Here is an 8347-nt window from a genome sequence, read left to right as displayed (position 1 = left end):
TTGTTATGGGTAACTAATCCTCTAATCCGAGGATTGGGGAGTATTTGTTGGCTTAATATGTTTGTTTGATCTAAGATTGTGGTTTCTCTATGTATGCTAATCTGTCATTGAGCGCTTAACACAGTTATAGGAGTCGCGAACCTGTAATTGTATCTGTAGGATTTATAATGAATCGGGAGAGGATTTATATTTCTTGTACATGATATGACAGACATAACTTAATTAATTAATCGGGAGATTATTAGGCGAGTTGTGAAACAGAAAATCCTTGGTTCGTGATAGCTTGTAATTTGGTTTTGATTGATCATGGGAGTGACTTCAAGGTTAAATTATAGGTATTATTTTGTATCTTGGGAGAGAACATTATAATCAATAGAAGGATTGTTTTTAGCAGAGTAGAGACTTGAATATCACAATTATATTGATTGACATTCATTGTAGCCAGCAAAGAAACCTGATTCTTGGATTGCTTTTTATCATCGTTAATTCACACTTTTAATTGCTTTATTAGTTTAATTTAGTTGATAGTAAAAACCAAAAATTTATTCTCCAAACTTCTAAATAGAAAGAAATAATATACTTGATTTGATATTGTATTCAGTCCTTCCCTGAGAACGAATTTACATAAAATCACTGCAACAAATTGGCGCCGCTGCCGGGGAAGGCAGCAATATTAAGTTTAGGTTAATTATTTCTTATTGTTTAGATTTTATTAAATTTGTTTCCAAGATCTATCTCATTGGTGTTTCGTTTCAGGTACACCTGATATATGCGTAGATCGAAAAGTGTTGGAAATTTCGAACCAGATCCAGAAATCGAGCGCACTTTTCGAGTTAGAAGGCAAGAAGCAAGGAAAAAGAAAGAGGAGGCCAAGATGACTGATAACAATAATGCAAACGAAAATCTCCATGTTATTGTTCCTAATGAGTCATCCATTCAGGATCATGAGACTCCTAATCCTGCTAATTGCATGTACAAGACTCCTGCGATTGGTGCAACTCAATATAACATCAATCCCAGTCTTATTCAGATGGTGAGCAATTCAGCTTTTGAAGGAGACATTGAGAGAGAGGATCCACACCGACATCTCGAGCGCTTCGTGCAAATGTGTGGTTCTTTCAGAATCAATGGGGTTACTGCAGATCAAATTCGTCTTCATATGTTCCCTTATTCTATAAAGGGAAAAGCTTTGGAATGGTTTCAACAGCTTTCAGATACTACTCTAGCTACTTGGGATAATCTTTCTACTGAGTTCTTATCCAAATATTATCCTTCTGACAAGACTCAGCAAATGAGAGCAATTATTCTTACTTTCAAAGCACAACCAGGTGAAGGTTTGTATCAGGCATGGGAGAGATATAAGGCATTGTTGAGAAAGTGTCCACATCATGGTTACGAGGAGTGGATGGTTCTGAGTACTTTCTATGGAGCTCTAAATTCTGATATTCGGCTGAGTTTGGATGTTGCAGCTGGAGGAAATTTTAAAAAAGCACCTGTTACTCAAGCTAAGGCACTTCTCGAGGAATTGGCCTCAAATAACTATGCTTGGGCACCTAGTGGTACAAGCTCAGTGAAATCAGCACAAGACACTGAGATGATGAACTTGCTCACTCTGAAATTGGATGCTCTTACTCAAGAAGTTCGTGGACAAAGGGCAAATGTCAATGCTATTTCTACTCCAATGGAAGGGTATAATGATCCTGGTACTGATCAGTACTTACATGCACAACAATTTCCAGAGGAAGCAGCTTTCATCCAAGGAAGACAATCATGGCCTGTTCAGAATAATTCTTATTACAATCCAAATCAGAGGCCCAACAACAATCTTTCTTACAACAACTATCATGCTGTTAATCCATCATATGCAGCACAGAAGCAGCAACCTCCCGGTTTCCAACCACGTCAGCAGTATCCAAATCAACAACAGTTTCAACCTCCACCAAAGGACAAGAAAGAACCTGCTGATTAGGAAATTGCACTCAGTAAGATGATACAAGGGACGACTGGAGCTTTTGCCAATATGGAGACCAAATTTGAAAAAGTGGAGTCAAGGCTTGATCAGATGGCTTCATCACAAAAGATGTTGGAAGTTCAAATTGGGCAAATTGCTAATAAGGTTGGTGTTCGTGAGCAAGGATCTCTACCTAGTCAACCAGATTTGAAGGGTAATGAGCAATGCAAGGCTATCACTTTGAGGAATGGAAGAGAATTGCCCGAAGTCGAGGCTGTCAAACGTAATGAAAAGGCCCCTTCAAAGAAAGACGAGCTAGTTGAATCTGAGGTTGAAGTTTCAGAAAAGGAAAATGATGAGCAAAAAGAAGATGAAATTGCACCAAAGGTACCAGTGAAACCATATGTTCCTCCAATCCCTTTCCCACAAAGGCTGCATAACAAGAAGTTGGAGAAACAATATGAAAAATTCTTGCAAACCTTTCGGCAATTGCATATAAATATTCCTTTTGCTGATGCCTTGGCACAAATGCCATTATATGCCAAATTTTTGAAGGAGATGTTGTCTAGAAAGCGGAAACTTGAAGATGTGGAAACCATTACTCTCAATGCGGAGTGTAGTGCAGTCATTCAAAAATCAATTCCGCAAAAGTTAAAAGATCCCGGAAGCTTCTCTTTGCCATGCACTATTGGAAAGATGGAGAATATTAAAGCCTTATGTGATTTGGGGGCTAGTGTAAGTTTGATGCCATACTCCATTTGCAAGAGGCTTGGTCTTGGAGAGCTCAAGAAGACAAGAATCTCACTTCAGTTGGCAGATCGTACAATCAAGCATCCTTTGGGAGTCATAGAGGATGTACTTGTCAAGGTAGATAAATTCTTTATTCCTTGTGATTTTGTGGTGTTGGATATCGATGAAGATGTGGAGATGCCCATAATCTTGGGAAGGCCCTTTTTGGCTACTGCTGGAACCACAATCGATGTCAAAGCTGGGAAACTCACACTGAATGTTGGTGATGAAAAGGTTGAGTTCGATCTCAACAAAGCACTGAAGATGCCTTCAATTGACGCTACATGTTTCAATGTTGACATAGTTGATGAGATTGTGAAGAATGATGATGTAGACTTGGAGGACCAAGAACAAGCTCCAACTGACAAAGAAGGTGAGGACAAACTCGCATTAGAGATGCAACAACCAGGTATGCCAATGATTGAGATGGCATTTTCAATTTCAGAGGCACCTCAGGTAGAACTCAAACCTCTTCCTTCTAATCTAAAATATGCTTTTCTTGGTGATAATGAGACATATCCTGTGGTCGTATCTTCTTTACTTGATGATGATGAACTTGAAAAATTGTTAAATGTGCTTAAAAAATTTAAATCATCAATAGGTTGGACAATTCAGGACATCAAGGGAATTAGCCCCGCTCTTTGCATGCATAGGATTGACTTAGAAGATAATCATAAACCAGTGATTGAAGGACAAAGAAGATTAAATCCTAACTTGCAAGATGTGGTAAAAAAGGAGATAACTAAGTTGTTAGATGCGGGTATTATATATTCTGTTCCACATAGTAAATGGGTTAGTCCTATTCATGTTGTGCCTAAGAAGGGTGGGATGACTGTTGTGAAAAATGAAAAGAATGAATTAATTCCCACAAGAACTGTAACAGGTTGGAGAGTCTGTATTGATTATAGGAAATTAAATAACGCTACTCGTAAGGATCACTTTCCCCTCCCATTTATTGATCAAATGTTAGAAAGACTTGCAGGTAATGAGTATTATAATTTCCTAGATGGTTTCTCAGGATATTTTCAGATTCCTATTGCTCCTGAGGATCAAGAAAAGACAACCTTTACTTGTCCGTATGGCACATTTGCTTATCGTAGGCTACCCTTTGGTTTGTGTAATGGCCCGTCTACGTTTCAACGACTTATGACGGCTATTTTCTCTGATTTTATAGGAAAAACCATGGAAGTCTTCATGGATGACTTCACTGTATATGGTTCTTCCTTTGATACTTGTTTGACTAATCTTTCTCATGTGTTGCAGAGATGTGCAGAAACTAACCTTGTTCTTAATTGGGAGAAGTGTCACTTCATGGTGAAAGAAGGCATTGTGCTTGGGCACAAGATTTCTAGTAAGGGCATTGAGGTGGACAGGGCCAAAATCGAAGTGATTGAGAAGCTACCCCCACCTTCTTCTGTGAAGGGGATTAGAAGTTTTCTTGGACATGCCGGTTTTTACCGTCGTTTTATCAAGGATTTTTCTAAAATTTCTCGCCCTCTTTGTAATTTGCTTGAAAAAGATAGTGATTTTGATTTTGATGATAGTTGTCTTGTTTCTTTTAACAGGCTGAAGAAAGAGCTTACTTCGGCACCTATAATGTCAGCGCCTGATTGGAGCTTGCCTTTTGAACTTATGTGTGATGCAAGTGACTATGCTGTTGGTGCAGTTCTAGGACAAAAGAAGGACAAGCGCATGCACGTGATTTATTATGCAAGCAAGACACTTGATAATGCACAAATCAACTATGCTACTACAGAGAAAGAGCTACTTGCTGTTGTTTTTGCCTTTGACAAATTTAGATCATATCTTGTGGGATCTAAAGTGATTGTTTATACGGATCATGCTGCGATTCGATATTTGATGTCAAAGAAGGATGCCAAGCCTCGTCTAATCCGTTGGATACTTCTACTCCAAGAATTTGATCTTGAAATTCGAGACAAGAAAGGCTCTGAAAATCTAGTAGCTGATCATCTTTCAAGAATGGACCAAGGCGATGGAGTGATAGGTGATGATATGCCTATCAATGAACTATTTCCGGAAGAAGCACTTTTGGTTGTCTCTATGTCTACACCATGGTATGCAGATTTTGTCAATTACATAGTTAGAGGTATTGTGCCATCAGAACTTAATTATCAACAAAAGAAAAAATTTCTTTCTGATGTGAAACATTACTTCTGGGAAGAACCTCTGCTCTATAAAGAATGTGCTGATGGGATTATGAGAAGATGTGTTCCTCACGATGAGATTCCTAATATCCTTAAGCATTGTCATGCTTTGGAGTGTGGTGGGCACAATAGTAGCATGAAAACAGTGGCAAAAATCTGGCAATCAGGATTCTATTGGCCTTCAATGTATCAAGACGCGAGAAATTTTGTTTCCATTTGTGATAGATGTCAAAGGACGGGAAACATATCGAGACGGAATGAAATGCCTTTACAATCTATTCTTGAGGTGGAGATATTCGATGTATGGGGGATAGATTTCATGGGTCCCTTTCCATCATCTTATGGAAACAAGTTTATCTTGGTGGGAGTTGATTACGTCTCAAAATGGGTGGAGGCAATTGCTAGTCCTACCAATGATGCTAGAGTGGTGAAAAAGTTCTTACAAAAGCATGTCTTCACAAGATTTGGAGTGCCCAGAGCTATTATCAATGATGGAGGGTCCCACTTTTGCAATAAACTGATTGAAGATCTTTTGAAAAAGTATGGTGTGACTCAAAAAGTTGCTACACCTTATCACCCTCAAACAAGTGGGCAAACCCTCAAACGAGTGGGCAAGTGGAGATTTCAAATCGAGAGTTAAAGCAAATTCTCGAGAAGACAGTGACGAGTTCTAGAAAGGATTGGTCAAGAAAACTGGATGATGCTTTATGGGCATACCGTACAGCTTTCAAGACACCTATTGGAATGTCTCCTTATAGGTTGATTTTTGGAAAAGCTTGTCATCTACCAGTAGAATTGGAGCATAAAGCATATTGGGCAACAAGATTCTTGAACATGGAGCTAAAAGATGCGGGACTAAACAGGTTGCTGCAACTCAGTGAACTCGATGAATTGAGACTCCAATCCTATGAAAGTGCTGCAAGTTATAAAGAAAAGACCAAATTGTGGCATGACAAGCATATTCAGAAGAAAAATTTCGAAGTTGGACAAAAGGTTCTTTTGTTTAATTCGAGACTTAAACTTTTTCCTGGAAAACTCAAGTCACGATGGTCTGGACCTTTTGAAATTGTCAAAGTGTATCCATATGGTACTATGGCAATTACTCGAGAGGGGTCAGAAATTTTTAAGGTAAATGGTCAGCGCCTCAAGCCATATCTGATCGGGAAAGAGTCACAAGGAGGAGATCATTATCTTCTCACTGATCCTACAAGTTGATCCAGAACAGGCGTCCGGCTAAATGACGTTAACGACAGCGCTTTTTTGGGAGGCAACCCAATATCTCGGTTAGTTATTATATTATATAATATAATTTTTGAATTATTGTAGAAATATATATGTACATATATTATTATTATTATTATTATTATTATTACTATTATTATTATTATTTTTAACTACCACATGGTGCCTTGATAATTTTTGTGAAGTGTTGCAGGAATATAGAAATAATTTTTAATAGCTTTGAAAAAAAAAGAAAAGAAAACAAATAAAAAATGAGGAAAAAGTTACCTGACTGATGGCTGGTGGTGCGTGCCTGGGGTGTGATATTTGTGTTGGGCGTGCATTAGCTACTGGAGGTGCATGCGTTTTTTTTCAACATTATATCTGCTGACCGTGCAGAGTATTGCTCTCCGTGCGAGAGCTACTGACTAAATCCACAATTTTCTCAACAACTTGTACGCTTGATTTTCTTTGAAGTGACTGGGCTTTAATTCTTCACCTTCATCTCATGCAACCATTCAGAAAGCCTAGTCCAGTCCTTAGCCCAAGTGTTGTGGAAGCAGCCCAAGTGTGGAGGCCAGCCCACATGTGATCCTATGCTTTAACAAAAATAATTGGTGGCAGAGGGTTTCGAACCCTGTACCTCAACTTTCACTACACAAGCGCATACCGCTTAGCCAGCGCCCACATTACTTCTAAAGCCAGGACAAATATATATGGAATTGTGCTGCCGACCGTGCTTTAACAGTGCTGACCGTGCGAAACCTACTGACTAAAGCACCTTAATTCTTCAGTCTTGCTTTGAATGCATGCGTGAAAGCCAAGTCCGTGGGCTCAAATGAGGAAGCCCAACATCTCAACAAATACGTTGCGTATGCTTTTGTTTCACTCAAGTGGCAAGTGACATTGTCCCAAAAATAATGGAGGCACGGGGTTTCGAACCCTTAACCTCCCGCATTGTCTAAAGATGAGCCAACCACTTGGCCACCCACGACGCTGTTTCTAAGCCCAGGAATAATGTATTAAGCTGTTGCCTGGCGTTCAGCTTTGCTGCCTTCGGTGCAAAGGCTTCTGGTAGTGTGCGGTTTGTTCACCACAATAGTACGTAACATATATCAGTCCTCTGTTATATTATATTAAATAGACTTTTGTACTATAATAATAATATATTTTCTTTTATTAATAGATTTCTGTTAGCTAATTATTATTTTATATTGCTAATATTGTAAAGTTTGTTAGATATATATTAGTATTATTATTAAATCTATTATTATTATTATTTTTATTCATACTAATTATATGTGCTTTGTATAATATAACCTGTATCTTGTGTTTGTGTCTAACCTAAATCCTGCAGCACCTAGAAATTTTTTTAAAACAGGGAAGAGAAGATTTTCCAATTCATACTCTTCTTTGGATTCAAGAAATTACCAACTCATAATCCTCTCTGGAATCAGTTTTGTGAGATTGTATTTAGCCAGCAAAAGAAGGGTTTGTAGGCTTCAATATTGTAGCTCCGCTTATCAATATCTTGGTCAGTTATGGGTCGTGGCACTGCATCTACTCCTCCTCTGCGGAAGAAACAAAAGCTGGGGGTTGACTCAATTCAACCCACCATTATCAAGTATCCTGCAGTGAAGTTTAGTGGTGAATCACAACGGTCTCTATACACCACATTGTCACAGCGTCCGGTGTTCCCCAATAAATATACAGATATGGATGCTATTGATCTCTTAGGTATTATTCCAGAATTGAAGCATAAACTTGCTAAAGTCGGATGGAGTGATTTACTGAAGATGGATGACCCTTCTTATGCCACTCTTACTCGTGAGTTTCTAAGTTCTTTCATGGTTACTGAAGATGGCTTGTTGTCCTTCCGAATTGCAAATCAGAATCACCAGATTACAAAGGATACATTAGCCAGCATGTTCGGTTGGAAGCTAATTGATACACAACCTCTTCCATCGGATTTTGCTACTCCTTTTTGGCTTCGGATTACTGGATTGCCTGCAACAGAAAGATATGTAGCTCAGAATTCTACCACTTCAAAAATCACGAGCTACTGTTATCGCTATTTTTTGCGACTCCTGTCATATACTATATATGGTCGTGCTGAAAGTAATAATAGGATTCAAGCAGGTGAGCTTGCGTTGTTGTACTACTTTGATGCAGAAATTCCAGTTGATTGGACGACTTTGTTGATTACCAGATTTTTGTATCA

General features: G+C 38.6%; 1 pseudogene; it reads right to left on the bottom strand.

Annotated features, from left to right (window-relative positions):
* Window positions 1-1280: 1280 nt before the first annotated feature.
* Window positions 1281-1395, bottom strand: LOC135150982 (small nucleolar RNA R71; annotated as a pseudogene).
* Between the last annotated feature and the right edge of the window lie 6952 nt (window positions 1396-8347).

This window comes from Daucus carota, chromosome 2 (assembly GCF_001625215.2).
Source record: "Daucus carota subsp. sativus chromosome 2, DH1 v3.0, whole genome shotgun sequence".
Classification (NCBI taxonomy): domain Eukaryota; kingdom Viridiplantae; phylum Streptophyta; class Magnoliopsida; order Apiales; family Apiaceae; genus Daucus; species Daucus carota.
This window is presented reverse-complemented; position numbering and strand designations above follow the sequence as displayed.